This window comes from Dromaius novaehollandiae, chromosome W (genome assembly GCF_036370855.1).
Source record: "Dromaius novaehollandiae isolate bDroNov1 chromosome W, bDroNov1.hap1, whole genome shotgun sequence".
Classification (NCBI taxonomy): Eukaryota; Metazoa; Chordata; class Aves; order Casuariiformes; family Dromaiidae; genus Dromaius; species Dromaius novaehollandiae.
Window position 1 is genome coordinate 55,455,267 of NC_088130.1, and position 18,031 is coordinate 55,473,297.

An 18,031-nucleotide genomic window follows, 5' to 3' on the forward strand; every position below is an offset into this window, starting at 1 on the left:
TACTGGTGCGTTTTTAACTTCAACATGCCTCATCATCAAAACAAATCAATGGGATTTAAGACTAGCTGCTCAGCTGTTTGTGAGAAAAGCCACACTTTATACTGCAGTGTGCAGTGTTGGTTTAAATAAAGTTGCCTTCAGAGATGGAATCATAAAATCAGGGATGTGTGTTTCTGGCATGCTTTGCTTATTAAGTATGAAACTGAATAAATAATGATAATTGGGTGTGGAGGAAAAAGGAATTAGATATATTTTCCCAGAAGTCCCAACAACAGAAAAACACCTGTTCTGTGTTAGCCAAGTGAAAGACATGCCATGTAGGCATTTTATTATACACATCCAGTAAAACTAAAATACACAGAAAGATAAGTATTAGCAGAACAGAAAGTGCTCTGAAGATACTGTCAAATACATTCCCAGATACCAGTAGAAAGATTAAAATCTGTGTTCATAAACATTCAAGTTGTTATCATCAAAGTTTCCTGTCATTCAGGAAGAAATAAGCTAAAGTAGATCTAAACAGGCGTTATCAACTTGATTTGAGGCAATTAATAAGGCAGAAAAACTGTGTAACTGAACAAATCAGGAGAAATAAGACTGAAAAATTCTGCTTTTCCCCTAACACTTCTCAACTGAAACTTGAGGCTTTCAGTTTTTTGTGAAATTCCGAGAACTGCCAATAAAAGAGCAACGATTTAAAAGTCCTTTGCTTCAATTGCCATAAGTAAGACAGAGCTTAAATAAGCTTTATCTTTCAATTTATTGCTTGCACATTTAAAGAACCCCCTAAATAGAGACGGGGTATGAACAATCCTTCAGAGATAATACAGAGCCAGCAGACACACAAACATCCTACTCACTCTTGATTTTTTTGCTTGTTGCTATTTGCAGCCTCAACAGCTCCCTCTCTGTGTCAGACATGAAGATCACGTCCATCATTCGTGTCATCCGAACTATCACACATGCATGCAATGGCGGGATGAGCAGAACGGCCATGGCACTGCTCAATAGCAGAGGCAGTTTTGGCAGTAGCTTAGAAGAGGACTGCACAGCGTTCTCAGCCCTGTTAATGATGACAAAGCCGGTATAAACAATTGCAACCCTATGAGTAGAGAACCTGAAGCTGCAACTCTTACTTCAGACAACGTATAGTTGCGCCTATGTTAGACAGCTATGATCATCTTTCTGGCTGGGAGGCTCACTGTCCAGTGTTGCCCTGCACAAGGTGCTCAGAGGGCAGAATGATGGCCCGAAAAACAGAATAAACATGCCAAAGGGAGAGGAGGAAATCCTTCCCTCACACTTACAGAAGAGCCTAGATATAGTTTTCTTTCCAAAAGACTGGGATCACTATGATACAAGGTGTCTCTTTCAGAGTGTTATTGTCATACTGCTAAGTAACTCCCTCTCAGATGTCAATGACCCATTTATCCATCTATGCTGTCTTTTATCTTGTCTTTTACCCTTTGTCTGGGGAGGCTGAAAGTATTAGCTATTCTTCTTTTCACATTTGGTCCAGTATGCAGCTTTTGCTCACACTGACTTCTTCAGCAGCCCTTACTAAGTGTCTGGAATGGGGAACAAGGGAAGCAACTCTGAATCTCAGGGGACATCTGCCCATCCCAGTCTCTGCCTTGTCCTCTTCTGAAGCCTGATGCTATTAGGGAGCAGGCTGCTTGCACACTGTCTCAAGAGTGCCTCAGCCAGCAAGAAGTAGGTAAGGCAGGTGGTGGGCCAGGCAGCCTAGCCTCTGACCCTGCAAAGACAACAGAGCAGGACTGACGTGGTGGCAGGAACCTGACAGCCACGCTGGGGAAAGAAGGTACTGTGGGATGTTTAGCCTTCCCCTAAGCAACTGCAGCAATAAATGTGGCCTTAAGTATATCTCAACCTCCAAGTGGTACACATGGCAAATACCTCTCTCACACTGCCTTCTCGCAAATCTGCTGCAGCCCTTTGAGCTTCCTCCAATCTGCTGTAATGTTTGCAGCTGTGTTCGCTATTGCAGAAATATAAGGGAAGCACGGATAGGGAGGCAAGGAGGTGAGGGTATAACATGTCTGGGAACTGGACATCCTGACCTACAATCAGTTGGAGGCAAAATCCGAACAGGAGCACAAGTACCTCTACTTTAGGAATGTAGTTCTTGGTGTAGCATCTAAGGCCCCGAATTCAACACCTGAGTTTACAGCAAGAACAAGTTGCTTCAGGAGAGCAATACAAAAATCTGTGCACGGAGTAGGGAGCTGCCTAGAACTGGCCAGCAGGGAATGCTGCAGACGGGGCTGTGCCACAACACCCACCACCAGCCCCTGGTAGAACTGGCTGAGATCTTCCTCCCCGTGGGACACAGACCATGGCATCGTCCTCTGAGGAAGTGCCTACAGATATGCTCTGAAAGCGCTAGAGCACATCAGCAGCAAGTGTACCCATCTTTTCTACGACAGGCGACTGCCTGGGCTATTTATCTGGCCAGCGGACCCAAGGGCTTAAGCCTGCCTCTCCTGTGCCTGAGATGGATGTCCTAGCAGTGGTCTGAGAGGTCAGCTTGGCCAGGGGGCTCTCTACACATCCGCTTGTATCTGTGCTGCTGTGGAGAGAGCAGCTCATGGGGTCCAGAAAGAAATACTCCTCTGCAAGGATCTGCTGACTCCTACAGGTGCTTAAACTAACTCAGAAAAGTTTTTGTTTTTAAATACTGGGCTACAAGTAGGTGGTGAGTTTTAGGTATCTGCTATGCATTGTATCTAGTGACCGCTGATGTAAGTCTTTGAGCAGGAACCAGGACTCCCCCTTCTCAGGTGAGTACCCCAGGGGTGTGAATTACCATCTTTTGGTTATTTCTTGCTGTGACCTATTATCAGTATCTGTCACCTTATCACCTATTGGGGACCCATTCTCAGACACTTGTCCTCACATACTTGTTATTATCCCCAAGCTCCCAGTGCTCAGGTGTGGAATCCACTTGAGGAGGAGGGGACAACTGTTTAAAAGATAAGTAGTAGCTAAGCCTTTTACTGGATATAACATTGGCAGTTTTTACAACTCATTCTTCATTCCTTAAGGAAAACCCCTTTCCTTGTTTCAGCTGAAATGGATTTGAATCTTGGCAGCAGAGTTTTGCCATTCAATTACAAGAGGTAAATCAAAATGAAAAATTGGAGACACCATTTCCAGAATCAAACTGAAATCAAAATCTTTGCTTTTTTTCCTCCTAATACCCCCTCCTCCCTCAGAAAATATGCTTAAAAAATGCTAGTTTTAGGTGATTTTAAAAATATATTTAATTAAATATAAGGAATTTTAGTCTCAGATTTGTTTTCAGATAAATATATTTCTTTAAGAAAATGTGAAAACAAGCTTAAAATATCCATTTATTTTTGGCTTATGCTACCAAATTTGAGACAAATTCACTGATAACTTTGGTCTACTTGAATCTGCATATTTTCATGAATAAAATGTTCTTTTGACCAGGTTGCATTGCTTTTTATTCCTGATATTCTTGATGCAGTGCCAATTGAAACCCTGTATAAATTAATAAGATTGATTCTTAGATGTGACGTCTGTTGCCTAAAGCAAAGAAAAACACCCGCAGCTACTCATTCTCCCCTAGAGAACTTCAGAAGGGAGGGAGATCAAGCAGGGAGGAACCTGGTGAAGATCCTGCCAATGATTTGACATCTGATGGAAATGGAGATAAATGTTATGAATCAAGGGGCAAAGCTATAATACGTTTATTTTACATGCTGGGTTTTTTTGTTGTTTAAAAAAGAGACATATCAGAAATTAGAAAGATGTCTCTAGTTGTAATAGCATACAGAAATCTGGCCCAGTATGGCCATTCTGTAGTATATCATCCTAATATAAGGCAATAGCTTCTAGCACAGGGATGCAAACGTTATAGCTAAGAAAAAAAAGTAAAAAAATACAGAAGAATTTGTCTCTTGTAAGATCTGAAATATAAAAAGCTTTTTAAGAGTCTCATGGGGACTCAGAAAAATTTAGTTAGGGGCATCCTGTGTGCAATAGACTGTCTTTGTTCACAATGTTACATTCTTTCTAAGAGCTAAAATAACAGAATCTGTTAGCAGAGCTGGAATCGTTCATTAAAGCTACCAGTGGAGCAAAGAGCAGCTGGTGGGAGGGGAACATCTACCAGAGCAGAGGCTACTTGTAGGCTAAGAAGGGCAGCTACAAGAATTGGTAATCCTGGCAAAGAGTTACAGGGTTATATAAAAGTTCAGGAAGACTGTAACCAAGGCCCTTGACTCTGAGTGATCAAACCAAATCAAATGCAAACAGTTTTTGCTATGTTTGAGGCTTAAAGAAGGGAAAGATGCTGAGAATTTTGATGTAAAGCCAAACTTTCCTTTCCATATTCAGGTTTATGCAAAGTTCAAAATAGGTCTACTGAAATATCAGTGCTCTATGGATGACTCAGGTTTGAGTTTTGCCAACAAACTCTTATCTATTAAAGATTATACAGTGGAAGATGCAGCTTCACCTCTCTGCCTTTTGGCATTTTTCCATCCCTAAACTTTGACAGTAAAAAGTTGTCCAGGTTCTAGGAAAGTTCCATAAATGAAATGAATTAATAAAAATGACTTCGTTTGAATGTCTGTGGTCATTTTCCCAAACGAAACTCCTGTAGCAAGTCTTGTAGCTATGAAACATTTCTGTAAATAGGTACATACTTCATTCAAAATTGTATTTTTTAAAATCTGAACATTCCTCAATGGCCTTAGAAGGAGCTGGCTGTATTTCATATACAACAGTCATGTCGAGCATTATAGAAACTGAAGAGGAATATCTTGAAATGCAATTTTGTCTTGAAATGGAATTTTAAAATCTGTCATTTCAAATTTTAACTGGGATGGTAGGTCACAGTGTCACCTGTCCTATCACACTGCATGAACTAGCATTTTTGTGATTGCTTGCCGTGCTATCAAATCGTATTTGAAGAGTTTACATAAAGAAGAGCAGCAATTGCAAGAGAGTTAATAAATGTCATCTCTTCTATGCTAAAAGTGAGAACTTGTATCTTCAAATGGAAGACTGATAGATACAGGACACCACCATCATATCCTCTTTCACTGACTTTTCAGACTGCCAAAGAACACTGTCTAGGGAACTGTGCTGGGAAATCTGGAGAAGATGCAAGAGCATTCATCTATTCAGAAAGTTCTGTCAAGCAAAGAAAAAACAGTCTGCCAACTACAGGATTCCTCACTATCCTTTTCAGCTACTTTTAGCATGAAAGTGTCTTCACTTCCAGTAATCTAAGCAGACACTCACACAGAGGAACAACTCCACCGAAAAAGGGAGGAAGCTAAGGGAGGGTAGATACTTGCCCTTTGTATTTATTGGTCTTAAATTAGTTTCTGAAATTAACCCTTAAGTTTATAAACAGAAAAAAGCAATAGTCTACAAGTACAAAATATACCCAAAGACTCAGACATAGCCCAGAGCATAAATATATTTGCTGTTTGTTTATAATAGGTCTATAGCATCACTTTCCTGACATGGCCAGTGAGGGCTTTGTAGAAGTGCTGATAAGGGATATGAATGAAGAAAATGTAGTTATCCAGCAAGCAAGAAATAGAAGGTTTCCAGAGTTTGAATATGCTGGTGATAACTGAGGAATGAATCTGACAGGTTTTTTTTACAATTAATTTGAAAATTAGTGCTCTTAAATGATGCAGGGACCTTCATCTCTAGCTCAGTGGTATTGAGTTGCCCAATTAGTTGTTGTAAAAAACTAGCTGTGAGGCCCCATGCATGCAGAGATTGGGTATACCTGCCCGAGGAACAGCATCAACCGTCACACCTCTTCTGCACAGAGAAGAGTCACAGAGTGGTTGAGGTTGGAAGGGACCTCTGGAGATCATCCAGTCCAACCCCCCTGCTCAAGCAGGGTCACCTAGAGCATGTTGCCCAGGACTGTGTCCAGACAGCTTTTAAATATTTCCGAGGAAGGAGACTCCACCACCTCTCTGAGCAACCTGTTCCAGTGCTCTGTTACCATCACAGTAAAAAGGTTTTTTCCTTATGTTCAGACAAATCTTCCTGTGTTTCAGTTCGCGCCTGTTGCCTCTCATCCTGTTGCTGGGCACCACTGAAAAGAGTCTGGCCCCATCCTCTTTATACCCTCCCTTCAGATACTTATACACATTGATAAGATCCCCCCTCAGTCTTCTCTTCCCCAGGCTGAAGAGTCCCAGCTCCCTCAGCCTTTCCTCATATGGGAGACGCTCCAGTCCCTTAATCATCTTCATAGCCCTTTGCTGGACTCACTCCAGTAGCTCTGTATCTCTTTTGTACTGGGGAGTCCAGAACTGGACCCAGCACTCCAGACCAGGCCTCATCAGGGCTGAATAGAGGGGAAGGATCAGCTCCCTTGACCTGCTGGCAACACTCTTCCTAATGCAAACCAGAAGCCTTTGGCCTTCTCTTTGTTTGATTCACCAAGGTTAAGGGGTAGTCTGGGGAAACTTGCACAGAAGTTGCCTGTCTTGCAGCCCTTCTAGAAACAAAGAATTGAAATCCTTACGACAATCAGCCTATTATCCCTTTCTGAGAAGTTCCCTCTTTCTTTCTCATTTATACCCTCACCCTTTCCTCATTCCCGATCACGCTCCTCCAGCTTCGCAGAGTTCATTCCTAGATTCTTCTAATGGAAATCCTGAATTTATGAAGCCATTTCTTCTCAAGGAACTGGACAATCCCTTCCATTATGCTTCTGAAAAGCTCCCAAAGCCTGTAACTAAATTGTTAACTTTTAGGTATGGCAGATGATTTTGACTATTGCCTCACGAGTTTTATGATAACAATCTCCAAGCCTTTCAAGAGGGAGGGCTGCTGAATGAAGTCACTTGTGAGTGCAGCCAGAATGAGGAGCAAAGGCAGCTTGTGGAAATGTGTCCTAACTTGTGAAATATTCCCTCTGCCTCTCAGGCCCCAGTTCTGCTAAAGCACACAAATCTTTGGTTCACAGCTAAGAACACATCAGGAATTTTATTGGTGAGAAAAAGCCTGCTTTAGTGTAAGAGTGAAGACAATCTGTGCCAAGCAGGGGCAGAGATCTTTAGCTGGTATAAAGCATTCAGTGACGCCATCCTGATTTACTTTAATTCAAAATCTGGCCCAGGGTCTTTTTTGCTTCCAAGAAAAATGACAGGGAAGACTACTTAATGGAACTCAAAAACCTGTAGTGACACCAAATAATAATACTAAATAAAAGGGGACAGGTTGTAAAAGAGAAAAAGGAAATTTCAGCTATTTTGCTGGTGGTGACATCCCTTCCCCTCCCTGCCCTCTGTTCCCCACACAGAGACTCACCTGCTTCTCTCCTTTCCCCAGGAGAGAGAGAGATTTTGCAATATTTCTTTGCTGTGGTGAGCACTTACAAATAACCCCACTAACATCTCACAGATACAAAGAAACCTTACGCAATCAGCTGAGCAAGAGAGATAAATCAGCTGAGCTAAGAAATGTTTTAGACCACTGCATTTCTTTGCTGTGAGTACATGTGTACTCCATTCGCCAACTGGCCCATATTCACCTATTTTCTGAACTATTCTCTGAATGGGAATTTGATGGCGCTCTGGACTCCACATCTTCCCTCAAGTCTCCATAGGTGTGAAGTGCCACCTGATATCACTGATGTGATGAAAATTACTAGATAATCAGTAGAATATGCACTTAAAACCTTGGGGTATTTGGCCCAGAGACCTGACAAGACTCATTGTAGACAAACAGAAAAAAATACCCCTTTTTTGTTCAGATCCATGTGGTCATATGATGCAACACAACCAATGACATGCAATGATCACAAGATCAGATCAACTGTGTCACTTTGTTATACACTTTGGTAAACAATGAAAGGAAGCTTTCTCAGTAAAAAAAACAAACCCAAACCAAATGAAATCATGAAAGAGGCACTACATAATTTTCTATTAGGTGTCAACTACTATTCAAAAACAAGGAAACAAGCAAACAGCCTCCTAACCTGCTAAAACCCCCAAAATTTGAAGTATTACAAGTATGTGTGTAGCTGCTAAGAATATTATTCACAAATATATCCTTTTTTTAAACTGAATTTATTCAGTGAAGCAATAACTTTGTGATATAATGGCATATGTATATGCTCCAGTTTCTAGGCATTACATTTTTCCAAGGTTACTCTGCTTAAGAAGAGGTTGTATAATGAATAGTTATGACTTCCCCAACCTATTTCTCAAAATTTTAACAGGAAAATTTACTCAAAATTATCTGTAACAAAGGAAATACAAACAAAAAATCTTGTAGCCTGAGCCATTTTGTGTGCTACAGAGAAACAATTTAATGAAATGAAAGGGGTTTTTTTTTGTTATGAAGGAAATTGGGAACTATCACATGATCTTCCCAGATGCAAAATTACTCTCTCCTGCCAGAGAGCCCTGGCAGTTTAGCTCATGAGAACCTAAAGTGGGATTTCCAAAGGCTTAAAGATTTAGTTTTCTCCAATAAGCTCAACAAAATCTTTTCCAAATTCTCTGAATTCTACTGATAAGTAAAACTAATGTGCTAATCTCATCATCCTCAATCCCCCAAAGATTTTTGATATTTCCCGTATTTCACTGGCCTGGAAATATTGTCACGACAGCTTCCACCAGAGTTTCCAAACACATCTATGCCCAGCTCTTGTTGGAACTAGGAAATGCAGGGGAGCAAAAGTGACATTTTCCTGATTTTGAAACCAGTTCACTTTGATACCTCCATTCCTCAAAGCTCAAAATAGATTTGGTTCAGACTCACTTTAAAGACTATACAGAAATTCTGGAAAAGTCTTATCCAAAGCTGCATTCTTCCTTGTTCCTTTGCAGATGAAGGAACATAACTCAGGCTCGGGAAAGACTGGCTTATGCTGCTCAGTGACACACAGTTCACATTTTGTATTGCAGCTGAAGGATAGTTCGGGAGCTGCCGATCACCCTGCTGTGGGCTCCTGCGTTACGCTGTGGCCCAGGGCCGCTGTCTGCACACAGCACAGAGGGAGGCATCGTCGTTGGGTCCGGAAGCTTTGCAGCGTGGGAACTTTGCACCTCTGGGTATTGCGGAGGGGCCAGGCTCTTCTGAACATACAGTGGTTTGGAAGGGTGTAAACATTTCTTTCAGAATTGGGGTCCTGCCTCTTCTTGTTTCACAGATTCAGTAGCTATCAAATCAATATTACTACTCCTTTAACTCTGCAGCTGGAGCTGCACTTGATGATAACCACAACGTAGGTGGTTTGGATGGGAGTTCTCTCCTGCGATTAGAAGCAACAATACAAAATCCCTTTATCCCAAAGTAACTTTTCCTAGTCTTCATTTCTATCCTCTTCAAGCCATAGATTTCCCCTTGATTTTTCTTTGAATTATATTAAATAGATTTTGTTACATCTGGACATAATTATGTTTTCAAAACTGCAGCATGCAATTCTTGGCTTATCTGTTAGAACCAAATAAAATCTGCTTCTAATTTCTTTGTTGCATCTAGTATCATATAGACATGAATCACATCTTTCACCACTTGCCATGTAATTAGAAGGGGATATGGTAGCTCCTCATCCATCTTTGTAGCACGGTCCTGACTTAATTTGCGTTGTGCAAACACGATGAAAACCATGGCATGCTCCCGCACTGATAAGAATCAGTCATTCTAAATGGAAGAGTTGATCCACAACTCTACTCAGAGTTCAGATCCAAATAATTTTGAGACTGAGAGAGCCTATGCTTTCTTCTTCTGTTTCTTGTGTGTTAATTCATCCAGGAATAGTCTAAAGAGTTAAGAGGGCTTTTTCAGGCTGTAAATATCAGAAACAATACAAGAAACTGTTATTCAGCCTATTTTGGTGGTCACAAAAGATGTGGATTGTTCCCTAGAACCGAAGAAACTGATAAATAGTAGGATCTACAGAAGGTCTGACTCTCAGGAGACTAGTCTTGTGGTTCTTATATACCCAATGTGCTCCTTTTTGAGGAACCACTGATTAAGTGCATAGGCTCTATCTGAACAACTATATCTCTATCTGGTCTGGGTAATCCTGGAAGCCTCCTTGAAAAGTTTCATTTAATTCAGGCTACATATAAATGTCAGTTGCCCTCACAGCGAGAGATGTTGATTCTCTTCACAGAAGAAGTCACGGCCACCTTATTGCCCAGCAACATTACTGAAAGGATAGACAACAAACCTGGAAGTGCTCACTCCAGGCAGGCTCTATCAAGCATGTCCATATAATACAGAAGTAAGCACCTGGGGAGATCACTAACGTACTCAGTATACGTACAGTTATTTGCTGAGCATAGCAGTTAGTGTACCTTAAACCTGGCCCTGAATTAACTCCTGTGGATAAATTAGATAGTTTCATGTTAAATTAGGTTTTAACCTCAATCAGGAAGCTGTTTTTAAAACACAACATAGATGCAGCTGCTTCATTGTGTTTTTGACCACTTCATGACAAGAACTTATTTCTTAATCATTATTTTTAAAACATACATGGAAAGCTGATTTTTGTCCCTAATCTCAGGTTACTTATTTTATGAATGTAATACCCACGACTGCATTGAATGTGGTAATAATATAGAACAAAACTGATAGAAAGAAATCCGATGCCAATGTAAGAAAGAACAGAATTAGACTTATCACCTTTTATAAAATAGCTCTTCCTTCTGTTACTTATTGTCTCCTTCATCCTGCCTCTCCACCAATATACCACCAACCCAGAAAAGTCCTTGGCAAACTGGTTGGACTGAACATTTTTTCACCAGATGGTATATATTTAGGGCTAGATCCCCAGCTATTAAAAGATCATGCAACTGACTTCAATAAGCAACCTTATTTCTTATTTATAAGCTTAAACAGCAATGATCACATGAATTACAAGGAATACAAACCTACCAGGATATAATGATATTACAAAGATCCAAAATGCTGCTACCAGTATATATGAGCCTTCTTGTAGGACTCTGTAGTCTTTCAAAGTAATAGGAGAAATATACTGAGAAGGAAGGAAACTTTATTCATAGAAGACTAGATCCATGGTTTATTTGCTTTAAATGAGATTTGGGAGGAATTGAGATACATACCTAAAAACTGCAATGCTCCAAACTCTTACCATGAAAGCCATACCTGCTGCCTAAACTTGGTGGAACACTACATTCACCAGGAAAATTCACTGAAATTTGAACTTTTAAGGTCCTTAGGTATCCTCATGTGCCCAGAACTGACCCAGTGTGATCAACACAGGAAGTAAGTTTGGCTACACAAGTTTGGGATTTAGAAAGTATGGTACGAGGAAGAGAGCTCCAGTCCTGATCCCCCATAATCTTAAGAGGATACAAAAAAGGGCCGTTCAGCCTGTGGAAGAGCTGAACCACTCTCTGGAGGTGTCTTTCTTTCCTTTGGAGCTATTGAGTGCTACCAGAAATGCTTCACTTTCATGCGTACAGTTAGGTATGCTGTATCAATGCCAAAGCATGCATGAGCCTGCTGTCCCATAGGCAGTCACTTCCAGAGTAAAACTAAATGTGTTGATAAGGCTGACCCTGTCACAAAATGCAGACAGAAATGCAATGGCACCCAATGTCTTCCAAACTGGTGCCAGTGGTGCCACTGGCCACATGTTACAGATTTAGCTTCAAAGGGTCACTGGGTAAAATACTGCTGCAGTCCTTCAAGGACAGTCCACAATCCAGTATCTGCCCATCCTTACTGCCCGAATGACCAAGCTGCAGCGTTGTTAGCCAGCCTCATGTTCCTCCTTTCTCTGACCTGCCGAATCTCCAGTTCATTGCTTACTGTAACACAAACCCAAGGGGAGTGAGAGGTAGCAAATACCCACTGCTCAGCCAGCTTCCAACACCCCTCCTGGGAGATGAGGATGATGGGTTTTAGCTTCCAGAGACAGAGACTAGAACTGGATCTGGGTCTTACCCATTGTAAATGAAGGCCCTTAGTCTGTACTCTTTTATAAAATGTTAAGAATCCTCTTTTTCTTTTTTTTTAATTAGCACATTTCAATTTTTAGGGAGAAGATCCTCCCCCAGGAGCAGATTCCCGGCTGAAGACAAGCAGAGCTATGTGACCTGGCTTGGAGCAGGCAGATGCTTTCAGCTGCCAGGAGGCCAGTATATGACAGGTTATCAGGTCGCCCTTCCCAGCCTCTAGGTTTGGGATTGGGACTTCACTTTAGCAAAAAGAGGCCTAAAGTTTCAGTCTGTAACATCTACTTGAATCTAAGCCCTTTCTTCATGGTAGCTAAGGATATTCACATCAACAATTGTTTTTATGCACACTTCACATTAAAATTTATGCTGCATTTTCAGTCTACAATGACAGAAAGTCCCTTTCCATTTCTTTTAATTTTTTCCTGTGACAAGATAGCTTTTGAAATTACATTTGGCCACATAAATTTAGAATACATGAGTGTTACACTGTTTCAGAAGATTACTCCAAGTATCAGTGTTGACAATCTCTGACCCCTTCAAACTTGGCCCTGTGAAATTCTGAAAAAAAAGGGGTTTTTTTTGCTTGTGATCATTTCACGACTTTTGTTTTAAACAATGCCTAAGCTAAGAAACTTCTGGACCATCTGCAACAGGAAGCTGAAAACTTCAGGGACCTTTGTTATTAGCTGTGGTGCCTTACCGTAAATAATTAACATAGTTTGATGGCTTAAAAAGAATGCAAAAGCATCAGTTTTCATTCATCTATAATAAAAAAGGAGGAGGAGGAGGGAGCTGACAGGAGGATATGAGAGGGTATGAATTAAAGTTAATAAATAATGCCTACAGAGTTAGTCATCAGTTTAGCTTTGCATATCCCATATGCTGCACACTGCAATGTCTTATAACTATTTTGAAATGGGCTTGTCTTGTGTGGAAAAAAACATGGATCATATTTAAGCAAATCTTCAGAAGAGCTCACTTTGGATGGGAATAACACAAGCAAATATATCTAAACATTTTCTCTCACAGTTTCTTTTTCTATTTTTATTTAATGTGATATGATTCATAAATATTTGATGGGTTATGGCTCAGTAAATGTCATTTTGTTGGCTCTGGGGAGAACTTCAACTTTGAGTGTTGATCAAAATGATATATAGTCTCTCTGGAACAAGTAGGACAAGTACTACATATCTGAAAGCCAGATTCTAGGTCTGTCAAAATAAATGGCAAAACTTCGACTGTTTTCTAAGATTAAAATGGTCAAGCTGTTGGGGAAATCCAGGTCCAAATTTTAGCAGTGCTGCAATGCTAGCAGATCTTTTCTGAGTTTTCTTTATCTCTTCACTTGCTGGTAGTGCTAAAAGTTCAAGCAACAACTTCTGTAAACTACAAAGGTAAGTAAGTCTTACGTTATAGAAAGCGCATAAAATGGCTTTTTTCACTGATGTTTTGAAACTTCCTCCTGGCTAAGACACAAATTTTTTTCACTCTGACCTCAGCGATTTGTCGACTAGGGCAAGCCTCCTTCCATGGCTTCATTCTCTTTCCTGGACCATGCCCAAAAGATGAGAAGAAGCTCTGATCTAAAAGAGGAGTTAGCCATGATTTGGGTATATTTTATGAAGCCTTTTGTGATTTTTGGTGGGCTGTGCAGAGAGCTTTTAAGCAAGCAGAATCACAAGGATGGAGGCTGATGCAGTCTGTTTGCACAGACACACAATGAACCAGCACGTCTCTGTGGAGTTCGGTCCGACCACGGAGGAGGATGAGAGAAGACACGCTCCCCTTTTCCGTTGGTTGAGCTAACTTGTACACCTCTTCCCCCCCAGAGAGATATTGAAGTACTGTGGCACAGGACATGCAAATTACTTGGGACAACAGGCAGCTTGGCAGCCGTCCCAAATAAAAATTTTTGGGTTTCAGTGGGAAAGTTTTTGACTCAAAGTTTTCAGTTTCCAAAATAATAGAGCTCTGAAGTAGCACTTTCCCATGCAGCTATGGCTGCCTCACTAAGGGAAACAAGACCAGCACTCAGTAAAAACAAAGGAAAAAGAATAATATTAGAGACAGAAGCTATCATCCTACACACAAAAATGTGATTTTTCTTTGATGACATTTTTGGGATTCATTCTACGAGCAATGAGAGCAGTTAGCAGTGGAAAAGACCTATTTAAGGCACCTCATCTGGCTCCATGAGACAAAGTTCTCCCTACAGCTGGGTGATTACTATAGAAATGTTTTCACTAATGCTCACTGGGAACTTCAGAAGATTCTATTAGAAGTGCTGCTGTTTACATCTGCTTTCTACAGAAAGACTGACTGTCAAGCAAATTGTCTCATTATACTGGGGCATGTGGATTTTAATACCTTCAGCCTGAGGAGACGCAGAACCTAGGCTCCCTTCCCCTCCATGAATACTTTAATTCCTAGGCTGTTATCTTAATAAGGAATAAAAGGAAGGGGGCACAACCAGAACTTCTCCTTTTGCAGATATTCTAAAAGAAAATGACAACCACCCATATATTCTGTAGGAAGCCCAATCCCATCAGTGCATGTCAGGTGCTGCCTGGGAAAGCAGCCCTGGGTTTGGGCCCTCAGGGAGCTCTGATGGAAGAACGCCAAGTTCAGGATGCAGCTGGGATTAGGTATGATCTCAGTGCCAACCACCTCAGCCCTGTCAAGGTGTGGGGCAGTCCTGGACATGCTCAGAGGCACTACACATGTTGATGGGTTGGCTGCAAAATCATAGTTTAGGGCTATGGAACTTTAATTTTGCTGAAATCCCAGTTTATTACCCCAAAGCCTTCTGGGACTGGTGGAGAAGGAGAGGAAGAGGAAGATCTAACCCTGGGCTTCTATAGTTTTTGGTTGCTCACAGACAAGACTATCAAAATTTATTGATTGTTTTTCTTGGCTTCATAAAAAAATACAAGTTGGATTAGTACATGCCTGCCAAATTCCTTATGAATAGGGAATGACAGGAGTTGATTTGGAGAGCTTTGTACAAAATGAAGGTCATTTTTCAAAATTAATTTCCTTATGATCTATATGGAGTATTTCACATACTTTTCAGTCCAAAACTACTTCTGATCACTTTAATCCTAATGTTTTATCCTAATGTAATATTTTCGTAATTTGTCTATTACATAAAAACTTTTTAGCTGGAGTACTTTTGATCCAGCTTCTGGGATCGGCCAGCTGTCTTGCTTTTGGCAGTGGTCAAATAAGGCAGTATTTTAGAAGGTGATAGCTCCAGAAGTTGCTTATGTTCAGTTACCTGATCATTAATACCTCACGAGAAAATTTTTATCCCTGGAAGCATGGAGACAGGCAGCTGTAGCTGGATTAATGGGGATGTCATTAGTATTGAACAAAGGCACAACATTTTTTGAATCATTTGATTAACTTTTGTACAGCAGGGCCTTACGTAAGAATGGCTTTGTGTTACTGGATGACTGGTAAACAGGACTGCCCTTAGAGTCTTCAACATTCATTTTGTGCCTCATTATCTAGTATTGTTCGAAGCAAACTAAATGGTCCCTTCTGCTCATTTCACCTGGAAGCTCCTAGGGGCTGGTTTTGTTCCTTTTTGGCGTCCGGGCTCTCAGCTTTGGGTGGCATATAACAGGTAATGAAGGGCAACACCAGTCCCCTTACACAGCTCTGTGATGACACCACCTAAACATTGCTTTTAGAGCCAGCATCAGTAATACAGCATGGAAAATGCAGCCTTTTCATCAGCCTATCATTTTTAAACGAGGCAAAAGAACAAGCACAATAAAAGAAGCCCTAAAATCCCACCTCTTGAGAGAAGGATATGTCAAGGTAAGCCATATGGAAGGCTGCCAAAAGCCATTCATTCAGTGAAGTCCTCTCCAGCTGGGCAAAAGGGTGTGTGCAGCATATCCTGGGGCCAAGGCATGCCAGAGGCAGGACTGATTCACACAGTGCTACAGAGACTCTGGACTGTCTTCAAGCCTATAAAGCACAGCCCCAGTTAGGGAGAGCAAAAAGATGGTTAAAACATGTTGGCTATGCTAAATTCACAGAGAACTTCACACATCAGTGATATAACTAAGGAAGAAACTAGGGGAAAAAATAGAAGGACTGATGATGCCCTCTCATCTAAGAGGTTTGGATCAGATTATTGGAAGGTGCTACAGGACAGGGGTCACAGAAATCAGTGGCACAACATGGACTAACATCAGCAGAGAGGCTGATTTTACATATTGAGTGTACGTACACCAACAGTAAGGCCTAAGGGTTATGAAAGAGAGGTGAGTTACCTTGCGGCTGCTATGGGGTAATTGCACAAGCAATAACTGAAATAAAAGATATGCTGTGCATTCATACCCTGGCATATTTTACATATTGGCTTTATTGTACTTGTTTCTACAAGGGAGAGCTATCACAAGGGACATCCACCCATCTGGCTCTGAGCAGCATAATATGATGTATTCCTGGGGGGAATTTGGGGGACCAAACGCATGATCAAAGGAGACTCTGCACTATGAAGAGAAATCAGCTGAGAAGAAAGGGAGAATAAGCAGGCAGAAGCTAATGAGTTTCTGGCAGAGAGATGCTGAGAGACTCGTGTGAGGGTTGCCTGTCTCTTCCGGATCAGAGGCAGCAGTCAAAGAGAAGAGGAATTTACTCCAAACTTGCAAGTAAACTATATAGTTAAGCTAAGACATGGACATATGGGCCTTTTGCTGTTTTACAGTCTTCCCCTGCTTGATAGATATCACCAGGAAAGAAAACAATACTTTGTTTAAAAAACTTGTGGAGCTATTTTAACAGTTCCTGGTCATGGGATGACAGAGGAGAAAGGCTTACAGGCGACTTTCTGGGGCTGAGACATTGTTATGGTGAGTAACCAGGGGTGGCTGAAACTGTGAGGCTTTGGGGGACCCACTCAGAAAAAGGGAAACAGCAGCAAAACCTTCAGTGTCCCAGCTCTGAGGCAGGCAAGCAAGCTGAACAAGTAGCTAGCTCTGTGGCATATGAGGACAGTGTAAAAACAATGCTTATGAAAAGAAGAGACACGGGAACAACCTTTCTAGTTCAAACCTGCTCCCAGATTGTGTATTCAAGCCTTAAGGTATTATTTTGTTTAATTATATAAACTGTTTTGTAAAACAGAACATGAAAAGCGATATACAAATGACTGGCAGCATGGGGTATGAATGGCTGTGTTGTTCTGATGGATTAAAAGCAAAGGAAAGCTTATTTTCGGACAAAAGAGCTATCCTTCAGTTTCAGGCCAACAAGGAAGGTCAAGATTCCATCTTATCTGCGTAGTCTTAGGTAACAGTCTAAGGTTAACTGACTTGATCCAGATCCCAGGAAAGTTAGTGCTGGGATTCTTATTGTTAACCAGGTGCTTAGAAGTTCCCAGGCTGGCAGTACTGACAGTGGCAGAGGCATATGCATTCGTGTGCCAAAGATAATTTTCAGCTTATACATATCAATTTTTCTCAGTGAATTGTCCTGAACCTGGGAGAAGTGCTTTATCTAGGGAGACTTGCTCATGCCCATTTCCAGAACACGGAGTCTTCTTTCAGCTGATAAAATAAAGATTTTTAAAGGGAGATCAGAAATCTCATGAGTTTAATTCCCTGGGTGCTTTTCTTCATTCATGTCATGTCATGTTCATATCAAGCTTGGGAGCTGCATTGCTTACAATTTCAGTTCTGGGATTCATGTTTTGAAGGCCTTTATCACTGGCACTTTTTAAATCAGAAATTTAAAGAGTGGAGGAGTTGATAATAATAACTGTTTTAGCTGTCCCAAACTCCCCCCATAAAAGGATCATTATAGGAAAGGTCTAGGTCCATATTTGGATAAATCATAAATTATACATCATATCTAATAGTTAGAGAGGGAGAAATGCATAAAAATGTAGCCTCTTGACCCTTCCTTCCTCCAACAGCTAAAGTTCTCAAGAAAACATGAACTATTATAAATATTCATAATTCCCCTTGGAGTCCCATTTGCTGCTGAAAATCTTACTATAGAACTTGCTCTTCATGCATGAAACAGAGCATTTGGCAATTTGAGAT

At 41.0% G+C, this 18,031-nt stretch overlaps 1 long non-coding RNA gene across 4 annotated transcripts in view; it reads right to left on the reverse strand.

The window, feature by feature from the left end:
- The window catches only part of LOC112983599 (uncharacterized), a 152,239-nt gene that overhangs the window by 46,968 nt on the left and 87,240 nt on the right, over positions 1 to 18,031 (reverse strand). For 3 of the 4 annotated variants that reach the window (XR_010385563.1, XR_003259265.2, XR_003259266.2), the window contains exon 3: positions 861 to 1,063. The exons of the other annotated variant lie outside the window; for it this stretch is intronic. This is a non-coding gene — a long non-coding RNA (uncharacterized LOC112983599). The remainder of the gene's footprint in view (positions 1 to 860; positions 1,064 to 18,031) is intronic. 4 annotated transcript variants of the gene reach the window in all.